This window comes from Equus asinus, chromosome X, assembly GCF_041296235.1.
Source record: "Equus asinus isolate D_3611 breed Donkey chromosome X, EquAss-T2T_v2, whole genome shotgun sequence".
NCBI classification, from domain to species: Eukaryota; Metazoa; Chordata; class Mammalia; order Perissodactyla; family Equidae; genus Equus; species Equus asinus.
Genome location: NC_091820.1, coordinates 96,359,053 through 96,380,307, shown reverse-complemented (window position 1 = coordinate 96,380,307; position 21,255 = coordinate 96,359,053). Strand labels below are relative to the sequence as shown.

The 21,255-nt window shown below is 40.6% G+C and overlaps 1 pseudogene; it reads right to left on the bottom strand.

Annotated features, from left to right (window-relative positions):
• Positions 1-5,586: 5,586 nt before the first annotated feature.
• LOC106827008 (AMMECR1-like protein) lies at positions 5,587-6,509 on the bottom strand (annotated as a pseudogene).
• Between the last annotated feature and the right edge of the window lie 14,746 nt (positions 6,510-21,255).

Genomic DNA, 21,255 nt, shown 5'->3' with positions numbered 1-21,255 from the left:
AAGTGATAGTCCTTCCAAAAAAATGGTGCTGCTACTACTGGATATGCATTTTGGGGAAAAAAAATGAACCTAGACCTTTACCTCACATATTACACAAAAATTAACTTGAAATTTATCATAGACCTAAACATAAGAGCTCAAACTAGAAAGTATCTACAAGAAAACATAGGATAAATTCTTTGTAATCTTTAGGTAGACAAAGATTTCTTAGGACAAAAAGGCATGAACCATAGAGAACAAAAATTAAATTAGACATCTTAAAAAGTTCTGCTCTTAGAAAGACAACATTATGATAATAAAAAGACTTGTCAGAGATATCTAACAAAGGACTTGTATGCAGAATATATAAAAAGAAAGCTTAGAACTCATCTGCAGTGACAGAAAACAGATCAGTGTTTTTCTGAGCATGGAATGGAGGAAGTGTGAATGCAAAGAGGCATGAAGGAACTGTCTCAGATAATGGAAATGTTCTATATTTTGATTTTGATGGTGGTCATATGGATATATATCTTTGCCAAACTCATTTAGCTGTATACTTAAAATGCTTGCATTTTATTGGATATAAATTGTACCTCAATGAATTTGACTTCTTGAAAAGTTACATTAGAACATTTGCTGATCCAAGGTAGATTTTAAAAAACCATTTTATTTCTATATACAGCAAGAAACATTTCAATGAAAATTTTAAAATGAAACCATTTATAATAGAATCACACAAAGTCATATTTTCAGAAGCACATCTAACAAAATATGAACAAGACTTCTCTATGAAAAAAGACACAAAGAAAAAAAATATTGAGAAAAATTAAAGAAGAGCTGAATAAATGGAGGGCTATACCTTTGTTCATGAATTGGAAAACTCAGTATTGTAAACATATCACTTCTCCCTAAATTGATGTATAGTTTCATTGCAATTCCCCTAGAAAGAGAAAAGCAGGTCCTGACCTCTCGGAGGTTGCCAAGTACTATTAGCTAGACATTGGTGTTGCTACCAGTGGCCTAGTCCTTACATATACACCTTGGTGTTCTCCTGTTAAACACAAACAATTTCATAGAACACCAATATCAGATAAGGTCACTGAGTGCCCATAGTGAATCAAAACAAGACCACTATGTAATCATGTGTGGAAAGAGACAGGATATGAATATTGTCTAAGCCACAAACTACCAAACAGTCCCCTCTCCTGGCAAAGATAAGATTGTTGCTTCTTGACCAATTATAGCTTTAGCCTTGGTAGATTTACTAAGATATCCAATAATAGAATTACCCCTGTTTCCTGATGGCATCCGATCCAGAGAAAACTCTTAACTTCCTTAAACTTTCCATAAAATAATTAACACCACACCAAATTCAACAATAAATCTTTTTAATGCCCTTTAACTAAGACAGTCCATGGTTCCCCATGATGTACATTCTATCTCACTACAATGAGTAATAGATCCAACTTATTCAACTACAAGTATATTCCTGGTGTTCTTTGGCTGGAGGGCATTGTATTTGGTAAGCTTGTTCTAAAAGTCAAAATAGTATTGTTTAATGTCAAAATTATTTGGAGATTTTCTAGTAGTATTTTTCTTTGAATTTTTAGCATAATTCCACTGTTATTGGAGAATATATTGCTGATTTCAATTGCTTGAAATGTATTGAGAAATTTATTTTAATTTTTGTAAACATTCTGTGTTCCATGTTCACTTGGAAAAAATGCATATAATATTATATATAAATGTATATAATAAAGAATGCATATACTTTGTTCATCTTAGTATTCTGTCTATATCAATGAGGTTAAGTTTATTAGTCATTTTGTTCAAATTTTCTATATCTCAACTGGATTTTTCTGTTTGTTCTAACAGTTACCAAGAGACTTACGTTAATGCCTCCTACTCTGTGTGTTTTGTATTTGTCGTTTTAGTTCTACAATTTATCCTTCATATCTTTTGGAAGTATGTTATTTGGAATATGCAGATTTAGGATTGTAATATCATGGTGGATTGACCCTTAATCATTATGAAAACTCCCTATCTATTTCTATTCATGCTTATTCCCTGTATGTCTACATTTTTAATATTATTATAGCTTCATCAGTTACCCTTTGGTTAGTGTTTGCATGGTACATTCCTTTTTTCCCCTTTAACTTTCAAAATTTCTGTGTTTTAATTTTTGTGTTATGTCTTTTGATGCAGCCTAATAGTTTCTTTTTAAATTCAGCCTCACAATCATCCCTTTAAGTTCCTTTTCATTTAATGTGATTACTGATGTAATTGGTTTTAAATCTACCATTTTTGTATTTATTTTCTATTTGTCCCACTTGTTGCGTGGTCCATTTTTCTCTCATTTGCTTTATTATTTTGGGTAAATTGATTATTTTTAAAATTATTATTCAATTTCTCCCTCTACTAGGTTGTTAATTATACATTGTTTTATCATTCTTTTAGGTTATCCTATATTTTACAACATGCATCTTTGGTCTACTGGAGTTTATGATAAATGAGTGTTTTTTAAGCACTCCTCTCTCAATGTCAAGACCTTAGGACATTTTAACACTACATCCCTCTGGTCTTTTCTGCTACTGTTTCAATGAAGTTTATCTCTATATATTATTTAAACCCCTGAAAACATTATTATTATTGTTCTATACAATCAGTATTCATTTAGATTTGCCTACACTTTTACCTGTTGTAGTACTGTTCATCTATTCCTGCTTCTGTCTGGGATCATTTTTATTGTGCTTGAATAATTCTTGTCTTTTGATGTGGATCTGTGGGAAATCAATTCTTGTTTTGTTTGTCTGAAAACCTTTCATTTACCATAGCATATAAAGATTATTTTTGCTCTGCACAGATTCTATGTTGGTACTCATTTCTTTTCACCACTTAAAAATGTCACTCTATTATCTCTTGACCTCCTTTGTTTTTTGTTGAAAAAAATCTGTATCACTTTTATTGGTTATTCTTGTAATAGTATTGGACTTTTTTCCTCTGGCTGATTTTAAGATTTTCTTTTTAATTTATTTTTTAGCAGTTTCATTAAGATGATTATCCCATGTGTTTTTGTGTGTGTGTATCCTACATAGATTTCATAGAGATTCTTGAATATGTGGCTTAATATTTTTTATCAGGTTTGAAAACTCCTTATCAAATATCTTTTCAAATATTGCTTCTGTTCCATTCAATCTCCATCCCCACCCCAGTCTTCTGTGACTCCAATTACCCATATATTATAATATCTTAACTTGGCTTTTATGCTATTGTCTGTATTTTCCAACAGTTTTTTCTCTCTCTGCTTCTGCCTGCATATTTCATGGGTTTTTAAAATTTATGCTCATTTTCTTAAATGGCAGATGTCCTACACCTTACTCAATACAATAAAATTTAAAAACATACTATTCATTGAGGAAGACAAATAGGGCAACACTTCTACAAGAAAAACTAGCCTTGAAAAGCATGGCATTGTAAATGCTTGCATGATGAGTCTCATTGAGCATGCTTAGGAGTGAAAGTTTAGCACCGATTTTTTTTGCTTTTTTTAATCTTTAAAAAACACAACTTTTAACATACAACACTTGAACAGTAATGAGTATAGGCCTATGTGTCAATATTGTTGCACAAATTGGAAGTGGGTGGTTTAATCCAGAGCTGACCACCCTGATGTCAATCCATGGTAGCTAAGAGTAACTGTTGTCACATTTATTTGTAAGAAAACATTCATTATTCTCAGCATCAGAAAATCATTAAACAATCTCTTCCCCCTCAAAAGCTTTTTTTCATTAACTTTGTGAGGGAAAAGTGACACAACAGTGAGATGAGATGATGTGTCCTGGCCTGGACATGCTGATGTCAGCCCCACACTTCCCTTGCACATTCCATATCCTCATGAACAGCAGAAGATCATGCCAAGCAAATCTTAAACATTTTTTTCCAAGAAATGAGACAGCAATGCCTAGAATAGTATGTGTGTTGTTTCTTAGAATGTGTCCCTGCTCTTCCTCCCCCATTCCTGGCAGAAGAAAACTCAAAAGATCTTTTGACTTGAATATTTGCCCATTTAGGAAAGCCACACCATCACCACATAAATCTTAAAAAATAAATGAAATCAAAACATTGTGTTCACCAGGTTGATACCCATTCCACTTCAAGAGTTCTCTAAGCATGTTGTTGAAAGCCAGTGTATCACTCTTAGGGTCCTTTTTCCCAACTAGCCACCTCTCCCTGTGAATCGTTTCAGCAGTGCCTTCATGACAATGTTTTCAAAACATCTTCCAAGACTCCAACTTCTATGAACTTTGCCACCAAATGGGTGAAGAATAGGCAAAAGGAAGGAGAACCTTGCTGACAGCTATTTGGAATCAGCAAAAAAGAGAACTGGAGATATGCCACATGAAAGTCTGAATGACCTAGAATAAAATGAGCTATTTGGAACTTTGCCCTGGTAGAGTGGCGATTCCCAGCATGTTAGGCAAGACAAAGATTTACCTTGTTTAATTACGCAGCCTTGTTCTAAAGTCCTGTAAAGGACTGAAACATTAACGGTCTTTTCACTGCTACAAGAAAACTAGAAAAAGGAACTCCTCTGCTTAAAGGTCCCTCAGGATGTATGCCTGAAAAGAAAAACAGTTTGGAGAGCCTGGATTCTCTCCTATGAGAACGTGTCCTTCTAAAGCCCAACACAAGTACTTGTTTGAACATCTTTGCCTTCCGATAACCTAGATCTAGCTATAGGCACCGCTACCAGTAGAGGATTGAAGTAGTTGGGTGGCATGGAAGAAGTCTCTCATGCTGCATGCAGCAATGACCTCAGGACCTCCTGTGGGCATCCCTGTCCATTCCTCAGCAGGCCATACCACAGAGTTCTGTTCAATATCGGGAAACTCAATGCAAGAAGAGTGTAAGAAAATCCAACTGATAGTGGGATGAGAAAACTTTTGAGGCTTATTGAGCAATGAGATCTGCAACACCATCCAAAGGGCTTCTGACCTTGATGTGGGTTTCTGTCCAGGAGCCCTGAAGGACTCATGGTGCCCACATTCAACTGTAACGTGGCTTCTACTTATGAAACATGGAGGTTGTGATTAATTCTTGGTAGGCAATAAACTGGACTTGTAAAAAAGGAACTTAAAGCAACCTAAAAATGTTTGTTGGTCCCCATTGCTCAGACTACCAGGGGGAATATACCTACTTGATCTGGGGAGGCTGTAGGAATGTATATGGTGTAAGCTTTTATATGTCTTAGATTCCAGCTTCCATTGTATGGCAGACACACAGGCAGCAAATCACCCGTGGCACCTGCACGCTAGGGATCTTCTGATCCCACGCAGTAATTCTCACTAGTCATGGAGGAGGCCCAATCCAATGGAACTCCATATTGAGGAAAGGCTGAGATAAGGCTTGGGCCCCTCGAGTTCTGTTTCATTCAATATAACCCTGCCCCACCTTAGTCAGCTGGAGGCCAACTTGGCAACAGAAGTCATAAAATGGTACGGTAATAAAAATAACTGGACCAGGAAGAGGAAGCATCTGCTCCAATGATGTCATAGCCATTGGTGGCCACAGTGGGGTGGGACTGGTCCTGCAGCCCATGTGTCAAGACTAATGATTGTATAGGGGTGGGGCATGACACGAGGCATGCCATTCTGGAAACAATGCTGTCGAGAAGCAATATATTCTGCATAACTGATTGTCACCTCACTTCGGTACCTGGTGAGTTTGATGGTTTTTCTGAATTCACTGGTAATTGAAGCCTTAAAGCTACCTTTCCAGAGCAAGGAGTCTATTGTCTGAATCTGATCAAAGTTTTTCCTTAGCAACCTCAGGTAAATATGTAACTTTATGTTTGATGCCTTTTTCATTGATGAATTCAGTTCAAATCCCATGGACCCCTACCTCCCAGTTCAAGTAATCACTGGCGTCTTCGAAGTTAGTAAGGAGATAGAGCAGAAAAGTTTAGGCAGCTCCTCTCAGGTCAAGGGGGAGATCAACTGTCCTTAAGTGCACTGGTTAACATATATTCCCTGAGTCCTGAATAAAGATTTATGGCTGAGAAGGTCCTAGTATAGCCAGAAAACTTCTTGTCTTACCCTGTCTTCCATGTCACCAAAGGCAGATAGGGATCACTGGTGAATCTAGGAAGTTGTGACTGTGGGAAGCCATAAAGGTGACAATAGAAGATGTCAAAGCAGTAGCAGCACATCTCTGCAGTCACCACCAAATTTTTGGTGTTGTTGGTAGTTCCATTGGGCCCGAGGAGAGGGCTCAGTGCTCCTGATGAGGGATTCATTTGTGTTATAGGGGGAATTTCTGGATCCCAGAGTTAAGTCCAACACATTCTCCTGACCACTGCTGCCACCCACGTGCTTGTGGTTTTGAAAATGTCCTGAACTAGAGCTGGGGACAGTTGTGGACTGGTTCCTGTGACTGTGTGTTCCATTTCCAGGTAATTTAAGCTTCTTGACCCCACAACAGCATTCTGCCAACTTGGGCTTGAGTGGAGAAACACGATGTCTTTTTCCCATCCTGATTCAGTGCTCAAGGTCTGGAATGCTGCAGAGCCTGCAATCGGAAAGTTTGTATTGCCAGGGGAACAGCTACAACTGAGGGGAGCTATTTTTGTCTCTGAAATGAATTTTCTTCCTTCCAATTCTATTCCTTCTTCCTGCACCTTTTTTCCTGGCCCAGCTGCAGCCAGGGCAGTCAAAACCTCTCGAGCTCTCTCTCCTCCTGCTTCATGGAGCCATGTGCATGGGTGGGGGCTCCCCTGGAGTCACATTCTTAACCACATGAGCACTTTCCTCATGTGTTAGTGCTAGCTCTATACTTTCATTTGTTTCATCTCTGTATCCTACCAGAAATTATTCACTGAGGCATTTTTCCTCCTTTGTTGCCTCAACTCCTTTTATCAACTTAGTGAGTTGTATCACAACACAATACTGCTTGGACAAGTTAAGGCAAAATTTAACTTTCACTTTCACTATATTTTACATATAGTTTACATATAAAATAGAGAAAGAGTTCAAGACACCAAAAAGTTGCAAGGCAAGGAGTTTGTACTTCTGTTGGTAGGAAGGGGACTGCCTCAGAGTGTTCAGATAACGAGATCAGAACTCTACCTTAGGAAAACTGTGCAGAAATATTGAAGAGAGGATCCTATGTTTTCTTCTAAGAGTTTTATAGTTTTAGCTCTTATATTTGGAACTTTGATCATTTTGAGTTAAGTTTTACATATGATGTGAAGCAGAGGTCCAACTTCATTCTTTTGCATGTGGATATCCTGTTGTCCCTGCACCACTTGAAGAAAAGACAATGATTTCCCTCATTGTGTTGTCTTGGCACTCCTCTCTCATATCAAATAACCATAAATGTATAGATTTTTTTCTGAATTCTCAATTCTATTTCATTGATCTATATGTCTATTCTTATGCTGGTACCAACAGTCTTGATTAATGTAGCTTTGCAGTGAGTTTTGAAATGGGAAAATATTTATTCAAATATTAAGATACATAACTATTCAGTAAAAGATTTTGGGCAATTGATTATTTTGAGGCGGTAGGACTGTTGCTTATAATCCTTTGCTCATGACATTTCACAAGACACATACCAAGTGAATTTAAGAGTTAAATTTAAATGATAAAATTGTAGAATTAAATAACAGTGAATATGTATTAAATATCTAGAGGGATGAAAAATTTTTAAGATTGAAAAAAGTGAAAAAATCCACAAAGGCAAAGATTACTATTTCTTAAAATTCTTACTTTCTGGTACATCAAAAATAAAAGCAAATTTAAAAGGGAAATAACAGGGGCTGGTGCAGTGGCACAGTGGTTAAGTTCGCACGTTCTGTTCCTCGGTGGCCCGCAGTTCAGCGGTTCAGATCCTGGGTGCAGACATGGCACCACTTGGCAAAAAGCCATGCCGTGCTAGGCATCCCACGTATAAAGGAGAGGAAGATGGGCACAGATGTTAGCTCAGGGCCAGTCTTCCTCAACAAAAATAGGAGGATTGGCAGCAGTTAGCTCAGGGCTAATCTTCCTCAAAAAATAAAGGAAAATAAACTGGGAAAACAATATAAAAGTAGTCAGAATAAAGAGCTAGTATAGATTGATAATTAAAAATATGAAGTCTGCACTAGACAAAGGATGTGAATAGACAATTTACTAAAGAGAAATTATTACAAGTTAACAAATGAGAAAAACCTTAACCTTGTTAGAAACTTTTCAAAAATCCAAAGTAAAACAATAGATACCACTTTTATTAAATTATTTATATATTTAAAAATAAAAGTATTGAAAAGATAAATGAAAAGTGAAATATAAATTTATCGTATGACCCTACAATGCCACTCCTAGGAATCTGTCCAAGAAAGATGAAATGTACGTATGTATATTTGTAACATAATAAATTCAAAAATATGCAATAAATACAAAGGAATGGATTTATTGTTAATGAGGGAGCAATTAAATACAATACCTGATTAACAGGTCGTAGTAAGGAAAAAAGTCATCTATGGAAAGTACTGGTTACTTAGGACATCTTCTATAATGTTAAAGGTGTATATAGTATTATATACAAGGATATATATATATAATTCATATATACAGATATATAGTCTGGATAAGCTTATTGCCATATTTTTTTTAATTAACAAATACATAGCTAAAATCATTTTAGGAATGTGATTTCCAAGCAGGAGTATCCAGGATTGTCAAAATATAATCTCTTTTACTTTTTCTGATTTCAAAATTCATATATTTGTTCCAGATATAACCCCTCATGCAATAAATAGGTATTCATAAAAGAAAATCATCATTTATCTCTCTCTCATCCCATTCCCACCACAAGATGTTCACTCTGTGTTTTTTTAAAAATGTAAAAACATGTTTATTTTCCTTTCACTTTTTTAAATTAAACATTTTGTATTAAGCTAATTGTAAATTTACATGTAGTTGTAATTAATAATGCAGAGACATGTCTTATACCTTTTACCCAGTTTGCCCCAATGGTAATATCTCGCAGAACTTTAGTACGTTATCACAAGCAGTATGTTGACATTGATATAGTAAAGATACAGAGAAGTTCCATCAGTACTAGTATCCCTCACATTGCCAAGATGTTCACTCAAGAGTTTAGTTTATATCCCACAGATATAGTTGTGTGTGTTTAATATTATATGTGCATGTTAATGTGTAAATAAGTATTCTTATTCATTAGTTGGATTTCATTATACATATTTTTCTGAACTTGTTTTCATTTATCTCAATTTTTACATATACTTTTAAAATTTTTGTATGTTTGAGTTAGTGTTGGTAATATTTATTTGAAATATATAACGCCTGGCTACAGACATCACTCTTGCAGTCAAAATTATTTATATGTCAAGCACATTAATCTTCTGTCACTAAAACATGTTGCAAATATTTTTTTCCAATTTTTCACTTGCTATTAATTTCTGGTTGGTTTTTGGTGGGGATAGGACATATCTTTTGAACTTTAATATTTCCAATTAAACTCAAAGCAATTCACTGTAGGAAAAATTGAACCAGCGCCAGTGTTCACTTATCACACTCTGATTGCCCAGGGCATGCCATGAAGAAAATTTAGTGACCCTGCAGACATTTCAAGGAAGTTGGGAATTTTGCCTAGAGTATGCATGAAAATATGGAGCTTGCAGTCAAGTTTGGAAGGGAAAGAAGATGCCAGAAGGCCTGAAAATGGGAGAAAATTAGAGGGATGAAGGGATAGGAGGTTAGTGTGGCAGCATTAATAATTAAATGAAACGTGAAAAACCACGGGAACAGAATTAATCTTGGCAAAATCTGTCTATCTGGAAACCTTCATTTCATTCTATGTTCTTTCCTCTCTCTGCTACTTCACCCTATAGTCGAAAATCAAAGCAGAAGTTTTCCTATTGTGTCCAGGAGTGAAGAGATGTGTCCAGGAATGAAGAGACAATACAGAGGAAGTGAAGATCAGAGTAAGGAAAGGTGTGTCCTAAGAGCAGACCCATCCCTGACCACAGAAACGTGGTTGAGTCACTTGCCCTGTGCTGACTTCAGCTTTAACTATAGTTTTAATATTGAATGTGAATCTGTGTTAGAGTTGAGAGTGGCACAGGGGAAGTGACTACTTACCAAAATCCTGAGTTTTATTAACTATTTAACTCCTCTGAGCCAGTTTTTCTCTTCTTTCAAATGAAAATCACACTAATGCTCATGCAACATGTTGCCTTGAAGATTAAAGTAAGAACTAGTGGTTAAATGCAGTCATTCCATGCTCAGGCTCTGGGGCCTCAGTGTCTGGTTTCATATCCCAGTTCTGCTACTTAGAAACTGTGTAACCTTGGGCATACAGACGTGTAAGAGGAAGACTTCAGGATTCGCATTTTCCCAGGAGCCTGGGACCAAAGGGAATTGAGAGAATTGGAAGACCATGACATCTGAACTGGCTAGGGAAGGAGTCTGAGGATGTGGAAGCCTGAGGATGTAAAGAGACGAAGTAGAGGGGCCATGCAATGGTTTCCAATGCCCCTGCCCATGAGGGAACTCAGACAGCTCGGAGAGCCTGGGTTGAGCCAGATACTGCGACTGTTCGCTAATGCGTGAGACTGCCTCTATTCCTCAGGGTGCAGCTGAGAAGTGTGCACTGCGGTCTCTGTACTCTAGGTGAGAAGGCCGAGACTAGACTTTGATCACTGAGGCACTACATGGAATAACGTGGAATTATTCCTTATGTAATGGCAATTATCCCCTTAGTTCATATTTTTAAGACATGTGCATGCCAATATATGGATCCCTCATGTAAATATACATAAAGAACAGAAAAGTGGTAAGTGGTAGGAAATACTGTGTGTGAGACCCAAAAATAGAAGCATAATTTGTTTACAGGTGGCACCTCATCTATGTCATCATTTATAGGATTGTAAGTTGAAATTTGGTACTGCTGTTATTTTAATTTCAAAAACTATGCCTCTTTGCCTTCTAAAGTGCAAACATCACAGAAGTGTGGAAAATAAATTGTGTAAGTGTCTCTTTCAACTCTTGCCTGCAATTCTGAACTATTAATTGCTAGTAGATGAGAAAGGTCCTACAGAACTCACCAGAATGTGACATACGTGCTATTGTTGTTTGGAAGTGAAAATAAACGACTGAACCCCCTCAAACACACGGACCTGGAGCACCCAGTTTCAGCTCCCTGAGAAAGGCACTGGGCAGACAGGCTGGCTCTCTCTCCCTCTCAGCAACTGTTTCTGATATATGATGCCAAAAGCACTAACAATAAAGAGAAAAGACAACCCACAGATTCAGAGAAATACGTCATTTCTCTTGGGCTGCTTTAAAAGATGACACGTTAGGGGTCCTATCACTGGGAGTTGATTATCCCTATTAATGCCCTTTCAGTCCTTGAAACCCACTCCTGACTTCCAGTAAAAATTTTTCGTTGTCTGGCTTCCAGATCCCTAACATGTGTCAGGTCCTCTGGCACATACATGTTCACTTGATTAATTTTTTAAAGCAGCCCAAGAGAACGGTATTACCAGCCCATTTTACAAATTAGGAAACTAAAAGATTAGATAATGGGCCCAAGGTCATAGAATATGAAACTGAGATGAGAGCTATAAAACTTCACAGCCTGTGTCCCTAACATATGAGCTGTTTTGGGACAGAAAGACATGACTGTACATCAGACCAGCATAGTTTGAGGGGATGGGAGAACACAAAGGGAATCAAAAAGGAAGGGAAGGGAAGGGAAGGGAAGGAAAGGAAGCAACCTGGGAAGATGGGAGGGTTTGGGAGGGAGCCAACCAGAAGACAGGAGTACTGCGGGACCTGGGGAAGGGACTCACAGACACTTACCCTCCTAGAGACCCCCATTGACCGAAAAACAGAGTATCCTTTCCCGAAAGGGGAGAAGAGTTACTAGAGTTCTCAGTATCCTTCTAAACCTCCTGCTGACCTCTTGACTTTCTTGGTTTGCCTGAGGGAGGAAGCAGGTGCGAACTGTCTGAATACACAGGTCTATCACATAGGAGTTAAAGTCATGCTGAGTTTTAGGCAACATATTGAGGGAGTCTACAATGTTATACTTTGTATACTTCAGCAGCTGAACCTGCAGGTCTGTGGCAGGAGAAAAAGGGAAGGGCTGGCCCTTGATCCCTAGATTGACCTCTTCTCACCCCCTTTCCCATGCTTATCATCTTGCATCACGAATTTACCAAGATCTTTGAGGTTCTTTATATTCTTGTTATCTTGGAAGTACTCTCACAAGCTGCTTCTAGGAGAGAAAGAGGAACAGGAGCTGGTGGTCCGTCCTGTGTGGTATTTCCAGGAGCTGGCCTGTATTTGCTGGGCAGGCACATGGCCATGGAGCAGAGTCTCAGCTGTGATACTCACGTGGCTGTGTCCTTGAGGTTGAAGAGAATGCTCAGGGAGAAGCAGGCCTCATCGTGGTAAGCACCAAAAAGGCCCTGTTGGTCACCAGAGTCGTAGATGAAGTAATACCTGTGGTGGGGCAAAGGGGACAGACTATCTCTGTAGTTTTGGCCTGCAACGGGTCTTGAAAGCTCCCCTCAACCCATGAGCAGATCTGTGCTTTGGTGATCTGTCCTGTCCTGACCCTCATCTGCCTCATATTCCCAGGGGTACTTACTGAAGCAGGAATTGAAGGACTAGATTCTTTAGGGTCTCAGATCCTTTACAGCTTTCCTGAAATCAAAAGACACCTTGAAACTATATGGTAGACAAAGCCTCCCTTGAAATACTCCAAATCTTGCTTGGTCTGTCCTCACCTTACAAGGTTTTATTATCTCAGGGGCTTCAGTGTCAATTACATTTGGTGGTAGTAACTCCTGGCCATCTTGGGGAAGGGAAAAGGAAGTCAGCAGTGCATACCAGGGAGGTTAAATAAGGCACTGGAGGTTATCCAGGCACTGGATAAATAGGGAGATGAGTAGGTCCAGGGGAAACAATGGTCAGAGATCAGGTGTGAAATGGCCCTTGAAATTCTATCAGCAAGACTACAGTAGGAGTCTTCGACAGAGTGTCCTGGAGCCTGTATTATTAAATGCAACTTTTGGGTAAAGGAGTGAGTGAATTAGTGAGGGGGTGTGTGTGTATGAGTTTGTGTTTATGGGCATTATTTTTCCAGGAAGAACAGCCATGCTTTTGTCAGAAGTCTATGTACTCTAATTGGCTAAGGGTTACGTACAAAAGCATAACATAGACAAGTCCAAAAAAGCTTCAGAGCTGGTGTGGAGGTCATCAATGATAGTAAGATGAGACAATGATGAATGTAGGCACTTACCAGACATAACAATGTGGGAAAACAATCCCGGATGGCACTGCCCGAAACCAAAAATAGAAGTGATTGACAGTTCAGAGTTGTGAAGCCTCTCTCACTCTGTTTCTCCCTCTTTCTCCCCTCCTTTTTCCTCCTGGGTGGCCCCCACCTAGACTGCTCTTACTCCCTTCTCCAGTGCCACAACATAACATTTGGAGCCCAGGCTCCAGGGCTTCCTTCCTCACCCTTCCTTCCTCCAAGACCCCACTGAAGGCTCCAGAGCGGAGAGGGAATGGGGTGGGAGCCCAGGGCTCTGCTACCTCACTGGGGTCCAGCATTCTGCGAGGACCAGGACACCCCCAGAGACGACCCATGATGCTGAGGCATGGAGGTGAGTGACACTGGGCTTAGGAGGCAGGGAGGGAAAAGGAAGGGATGAGGACAGAGAGGGAGTGAAGGTAGGAGGACAGAGATGAGAGAGACATAGGGGAGTAGAGACAAGAGAGAGAGACAGGAAGCAAACCAAAGGGAAGAGAAAGAAGCTCTGCCCTGCTGGTGGGGGTCCGGGAAGAAGAGAGAAGAAAGGGGCAATGACTTCCCTGCTGCAGCCCATTCCTTCATCCGCTCTGGCTGGCCCTGGATCTGAGGTAGGAGTGGAAAACATGCAGTTGTTGGGCTGGGGGCCCACTGGATGCTGGTTGACACTTTGTAACCTGTGTGAGCTCAGTCTAAGCTGGGAATGGGAAATGGAGCAGCCACAGGGGCAGGAGACCTTCCTTAGAAAGAGTAAATGGTCAGGCCCCAGCTCAGCATGAGGTTGAGGGTCTGTGGCCCCCTCTATGACCACCAACTTCTCTCCTGATGGCCCCTGTGCACCTGTGCCTGTCTTAGTCGAGTCCTTGTCTGAGGAATCACACCCATCTTGGATGATCCAGGGATACTCTGAAGGTCCAAGCAGGATGATGTGACATGTGGATGGAGGGAGGGGCAGTGCCCGCGAGAGGCCTTTCCTTCTCTCTCCTCAGCCATCTCTGCCCTCTGCCTTCCACTCCTGCCTCAGGAAGCCCTCCCAGTGGCAGTAGCTCACTTCTGGCCCCTTGACTCAGGGAACCCAGCTTTCTCCCAAGGAGTGCCCAGCTCCTGGCATTGTGCCAGAGGAACGGATGTCATGATGACAGCCACCCAGTTCCTCGGACTTCAGCATGGGGCAAGAAAGCTCCCATGGCAGCCTGGGATTGGAGGGGAGACCCATTTGAACCAAGGGAAAGAGGATCCCTCTCAGGGCAGGAGAGGGAAACTCCATATTGGCTCAGAAGCAAGAAGGCCTGTCTCAGCATGAGACCTTGGTTCGGAGGGCCCCTCTCAGTCCAGGGCACCAGCATCTGGCTCAAGGCTGGTCACTCCTGGTCCTGGTGAGTAGGGGGAGCCCTGCCACCTGGAACACACTCTTGTGACAGCACGCTAGAGCAAGCTAGGTGCAGAGTCTGGAAACAGAGCCCAGAGCACCTGAAGAGGTGAGCTGGTCAGAGGAAGGAAAGGAGCCCTCTAAGCACAGATGAGGGACACAGAAAAGAGAAGGCACGGCCTGTGGTCCTCCCAGAGGACCTGGGCTGCCGCTTACTGCAGAGGGGCATTGTCAGGGGTTGTTCAGGCTCCCATGCGTGAAAGTCCCCAAGAAGGGTGACAGGGGTTCACACCGACCTTATGTAGGTGGACTGGTCCCAAAAGGTGTCACACAAGGGGTTTCCTTCCAGCCACAGCTCTTCACGTTTCAGCCCTTTCATCTTGCCCAACTCCTGTGCTGACTTCAGCTGAGACATATGGGGAGGAAACTGGAAAAGGATTCTCAGGGAAAGAGAGACATTTGGGCCCCTGCACCCCCAGCCTCCACCCTCCCCCACAGGTACCTGCACCTGCCTCCTGTCATCACTCTGATGAGCATCACCACCCACTCTCAACCAACTTTGATTAGCTCCCTCTTCCCACCTCATTTTTGGAGAGGTTCAGGATCTTGACTGTGGGGGCCTTCCGTGTAATTTCAGACAGGCCATCCAGCTGGTACAGGTTGTTGTTGCACAAGTTCAAGGACAACAGCTTTTGGGGAAGAAGAGTTAGAGTGATGGTGACCATCTCGGACCTTGGAAACAAATCTCTCCTCTTTCTTTTGCATTTCGTTGGTGTTTTCGTTGGCTTTTTCCCATTCTTTGACCCTATGAAGAACATTGGCAATGTCAAGCAAAATAATGTCTTTATTTCTCTAGATGATGATTAAGAAAAGTATTCAGCAGAATAAATAATAAATGTGAGTCTTATAGAGAGAGCACTGGAATGAAAGCTAGACCTATCCCTTTTTATAGAGCATTGGGTAGATCTCTTTTCCTCTCGTGCCTTCCAGGCTTACATAGGATAGGCAAGACATACTACTATATTTGTGTGCGTGTGTTTAGGAATAAAGATGTAGAAAATTGCAGATATTGCTGAGTAGGGGAGTAATCATGATTGGCTTCTTTATGTTTTTATTTGCCTTATAAATTTTAAAAGTTTGTTGTATTTCAATTTCATGATATCAATTATACTTGAAAAATATCCCACTATTTAAACTTTATATAATTTACAAACCTCCACACTTGCAGAAACATTTCTGGGACATCATATGTAAATTCTTATTTTCTGAATTTTATTAATAAAAATGTTGTGAACAATTTAATATGCACCAAATAATATGAACTACACTATCCAATAAGGTAGCCGCTGGTCACATGTGGGTATTGAGTATTTGAAATTTATCTTATCTAGATTGAGATGTGTTTTAAGTGTAAAACACCCACCATAAAGAAACTAGCACTTATTTTGCACCTACTAAGTGCTGAGATGGTACAGTATATTAACTTTTACTTAACTTGGTATGAGTTTTGAAAATCCAGTTTTTGAAAGCCTGATAGGGCTTATAATTATATAATCATATCATAATGTCAGAATATTTCTGGTTACTCCAGACCTAAAGCTTTCCTTTGATGCCACTAGTTCTGTCAACAGACCTATTACAAGCACATTTATGTTTCAGGGGATAATGCTTAGTGATAGACATCAAGATGAATATGATGTGATTTCTACTGTTGGTGGAGCTTACAAAAGCATGCACAAGGCAGATACCTAAACAGGTACCTAAACCCTTATAGAAATACTGCATTCATCCTGAATTTTCATCTGCAGCATGAGTCTAATAATATTGGCCAAGAATTTTGGAGTCAGATCGAAGTATGTAAAACAGTTTCATGAAGTATTAATCCTAAGACTTTAATTAATTATGAAACCTAACTTCCATAGTTGTCATGAGGCTTCATATGAGAACATATGGAAATTACTACCCACAATAAGAACTTTAAAAAAATGTTGGTTCTCTTCCTTTCTCTCCCTGATATTTCACACCATTTTTGGAATTTAAAAATACTTTTAAGAAGATGAAAATCCTGATTTATAAATCACAGAGTAAAATGTCCAAGTCCGGGAGTACAATTGCTACAGTGTTTACTAGCCTATACAGTAATTTTATCCTGTTTCTTCCACTGTAAACAGTTTTCAGTCTAAAAGAGCTGTGGGATGGTGGATCATCTATACAAGCTGGATCTTTCATTATCACTTAACGCTGACCACAACTTGCTTTGAAGTTGAATCCTACATGAATTTCATAAGCTATGTTGCTGCAGGAGGGCATTTCCAAGCTGGTCCAATGATGGTAATTTAGAAATAATCTTCCTTTATTTTTCCTTTGTTTTCCTGTTCACTAAGTCTCCCTTTGTTCAGAGTGTGCTTAGCAGGAATTTTCAGCAAATTTAAAAAATCCATTCAGAAAACTCACTTGATGGAGGGAAAAGCTGAAAGCCTAAGAACATTTGAGAAAATTCCATGGGCTAGTTCAGAACTTGCTTATACCTCTGACCTAATTAGCAACAAGTCCTTGCCTATTAAGTGAGTAAATAATTATCTCAAAGGTGACTTTGGGTTCTAAAATTTCTTTATTTAAAGTGAATGAAGTTTTATTAAGAGATTAAGCTTTTTAATGATATTAGCAGTAAATAAAACCTTAATCTGTCCTTTAGAAATTCATTTCAAGGTATTCATTTATGCCTTCAGTATTCATCAAAGCCCTAAGTTGTACAGATCTCCCTAGACTTATGATGGAGTTATGTTACAATAAACCCATCTTAAGATGGAAATATCACAAGTCGAAAATGCATTTAATACACCTAACCTACTGCACATCATAGCTTAGCCAAGTCTATCTTCAACGTGCTCAGAACATTTATATTAGCCTACGTTAGGCAAAATCATCCAACGCAAAGCCTATTTTATAAAAAAGTGTTGAATATCTCATGTAATTTATTGAATACTATATTGAAAGTGAAAAACAGAATGGTTGTATGGATACAGACTGGCTGTAAGTGTATCGGTTGTTTACCCTCATGATCACATGGCTGTGAACTGTAGCTCACTGCCACTGTCCACCATCATGAGAGAGTATCATACTGGATATTGCTAGCCTGGGAAAAGATCAAATTTCAAAATTCAAAGTATGGTTTCTACTGAATGTGTATTGCTTTCACACCATTGTATAGTCAAAAACTTGACCCATTGTAAGTCAGGGACCATCTGTACCTAATCCATGGAGTAAAGCATCTTTAAAGGAGTGTGCCTTTGGCATTTTTAACCTAGGTTCACGATATTGGTGAAATGTTTCTAGCTGATAAAATGTTATCATTTATCATTTAAAGATTAAAATGTAATGATAAAAATTCACTAACCCTCTTCACCTCAGCCTAGTGTAAGGAATGAAATCCAATGTTCTATGAATTTTAGTTGTAGTTTTAATGAAAATTCTTATTTGTCCTCAGTCTAAATTCTTTTTTTTTTTTTTTTGATGAGGAAGATTGATCCTGAGCTAACATCTGTTGTCCATCTTCTTCTTTTTTATTTGAGGAAGGTTGTCCCTGAGCTAATATCTGTGCCAGTCTTCCTCTACTTTGTATGTAGGACACCACCACAGCATGGCTTAATGAGCAGTTTATAAGTCCGTGCCTGGGATCTGAATCCACAAACCCAGGGCTGCTGAAGCAGAGTGTGTGAACTTAACCACTACACCACAGGGCTGGCCCCCTCAGTCTAAATTCTTAATCTAAGCCCATCTTAAATTCTTTCCAACACAGAACTCCTGAGTTGCTTTGGATAACCCAATACACACAAAAATTAACATTAAAAATGGTAGCCAGAGTCAAGTTTAGATAGTCCTCTCAAAGAGGTCCAGTTGAGATGAAGAAACAGTTAAGAGAATAATAATAGCTAACACACCAGGCACTATTTTAAGTGTCATTCATAAATTCCTTTAATCCTTATAATTATCCTATGAATTAGGTACTTCATTAATGTCCCCATGTTACAGATGAAGAAAGTTGAGGTAGTTTCCCAAGGTTACACTGCTGTGAAAGAGTCCAGTTACAAACCTAGCGGCCAAACACTACTTTACAAGGGCTCTCTCTGTGTGAGACAAATTTACTTTGGCAGGGGAGACATGCTGCAGATGGATCCCTCGGCGAATCAGGGACGGCTGGGATGGAGTCTTGGGGAGGCGGGTCTGGTGTGACGTCATCAAGACCCTGCCGCAGCTATTGACTTCCCGAATAGAGGGAGACTGTGACTCGGGCTGGCAAGGCTACAACGGAGGGAGGGCGAGGAGGCGGGCCTGAGGCCCCTCGGCCAATCGGAGGGGCTGGGGCGGGGCCCGGGGGGGGGGGGGCCTGCTGCGCGGCGGAGCCCTAGAGGCACCGCGCGCGAAAGCGAACTCGTCCAGTGTGCAGAGCTTTCTCAGCCCGGCCGTCTGCCTGTCACGCGTCTTCAGGCTTTCGGGTGAGGACAGGCGGCGCCGCCCGAGCCAGAGGACTGTGGGGACGGGAGGGCGCGGCGGCCGCGGGGCGGGGGTGTCGCGCCTTCAGGAACTGGAAGGGCCGGGTGGGGACTGGCGTTTCGTAGAGGCGCCTCCTGGCCAGTCGGCCCCTGTGTCTGCGGGGCGCCGCCTTCTGCGCGCCACGCCGGGGCTCCCGGGTCGGTCCCCAGAAGGCCCGAGGGCGCGGCCCCCGGAGCGGCCCGTCGGCGGTGGCTGCTGGTCCGAGGCTGCGAGGATGAGGAGTGGGGCAGCCGCCCGGAGTGGGCCCTCTGGGGCTGCCCTGCGCGCTCTCCCCCCGGACCGATAGGTTAAGCTGCGCGCCGGTCAACGATGATGCTTAATTTACAACGTTAAGAAAACCGGCCTCTGCGCCCAACCGTGTTATTGTTTGTTTATTAGACACGGTTTCCCCACCTCTGGAGGTCGGCGTCCGATCTCTTGTCAGAGGAGGGTTTTAGGGTGACCTCGACGGAAGGGGAGCATATTGGGGACTTCTGGCTGCTTTAGGGGGCCTCTGTTTTACTCTGAGCGCTAGAAGTGTCTTAGCCCGCCAGGGTGGGGCCAGGCGCGCGCGTGAGAGCCCTGCTTTCCAATCTCTTGGGTCTCCTATTGGCTCCTCTGGACAAACCCGGAAATGGTCATAGGGCTCCTCATCTATCCTCTCCCCTTGCAGAGAAAACATGGTGAAATAAAACTCAAACTCTATTTGGTTTATCCCTTTCTGCTGAAGTCCTTGGTCTGATACTAATTAGCTGTGCCATCTTAACAGCGTTTACAAACCTGTAAGTGCCATGGGAGCTAATACCAGATTAAATCCTTCTCTCTCCTATTGTAGCTCCTTGATCTACTGTCTTTCGGCTCATGAAATGCAAAGAAAGTAGTACAACTTATGCCACCCTTTTTTGTGTGCTGCTCCCAACCCCCCCCCCCAAGAAAAATGCTTCCAAAAAGTAGTTGAATACAACGTGAAGGTGCTCAAATAATGCTATCTACTGTTACAAATTCATTAGCTGCTCCAACCCAGTCCTTGTTTTTTTGCCTATCTCTATCTGTTCTTGTGCTTCTATCACCTTCATTTGACTTTTGCTGTGATTTTAAAAGAATCGGACATATTGACTGGGTTTTGGAGCATCTTGGTTTCTAGTGCATCCTAATTCAATGGCTTTTACTACCTATCAGAAATGGGGTAATGATGTGGAATTCAAAGTATTCTAATAAAAACATAACTTTTCTAATATGTGTACTGTTTTCTTGATGAAAATCAGCAGGTAAAATACACATTGTTATTAAATGTGAGAATTTTTGCCTATGATCCCTTAGTATGTCAACTATTCTGCCAGTTAAGTTAAAAAAATTTTTTTTTCAGTCTTTCTTTTAGTCAAGATTAGTGATAAGCCAGACTTGTCTGAAGTGGAGAAGTTTGACAGGTCAAAACTGAAAAAAGCTAATACTGAAGGAAAAAATGCTCTCCCCTTGAAAGAAAGTCAGTCCTGGGACAAGGAGTTTCTAGTGGAGAAAAACGATGGTGAACATTCATAGGTTCAGTACATTAACTCTTCTAGTAAATTATGACACAAAGTAAGCAATAATTACGGTACCACTGTATTTAGTGCAACAGTTAAAAATATCAAAAACTTGACTTCTTAGATTATATAAATGGTTCTCACATGATAGACCCAAGAAGTAACGGGGGAATGAAAAATTAGTTTCTTGTTGGAAAATAACTAAAATTCACATTACAACCAATTTTGGAATATTGGATTTAGCCTTAGAAAAATCTTAATTTTGTCCTTTTTTATGGTTATTTGGCATTTTCTGCATCTAGCAATTTGGGTCCATGATTTCATTCCTAAAGAACCACATAAACTGAAGTTTTGGCTTTCTCTACCTCATAACAAGATAAAGCAGAGAAAAAGTTTAGATCTTGGGTGTGTTCAAGCCTCCCTCACTCAGAAGATGAGTTTTGCCTTTGGGAGTTACAGCCTGAGGGAGAAACTCCAAGCATATTCACCAAACCGAGGGGCAGCTTTTGTCATGTCAGTGTTATTTGA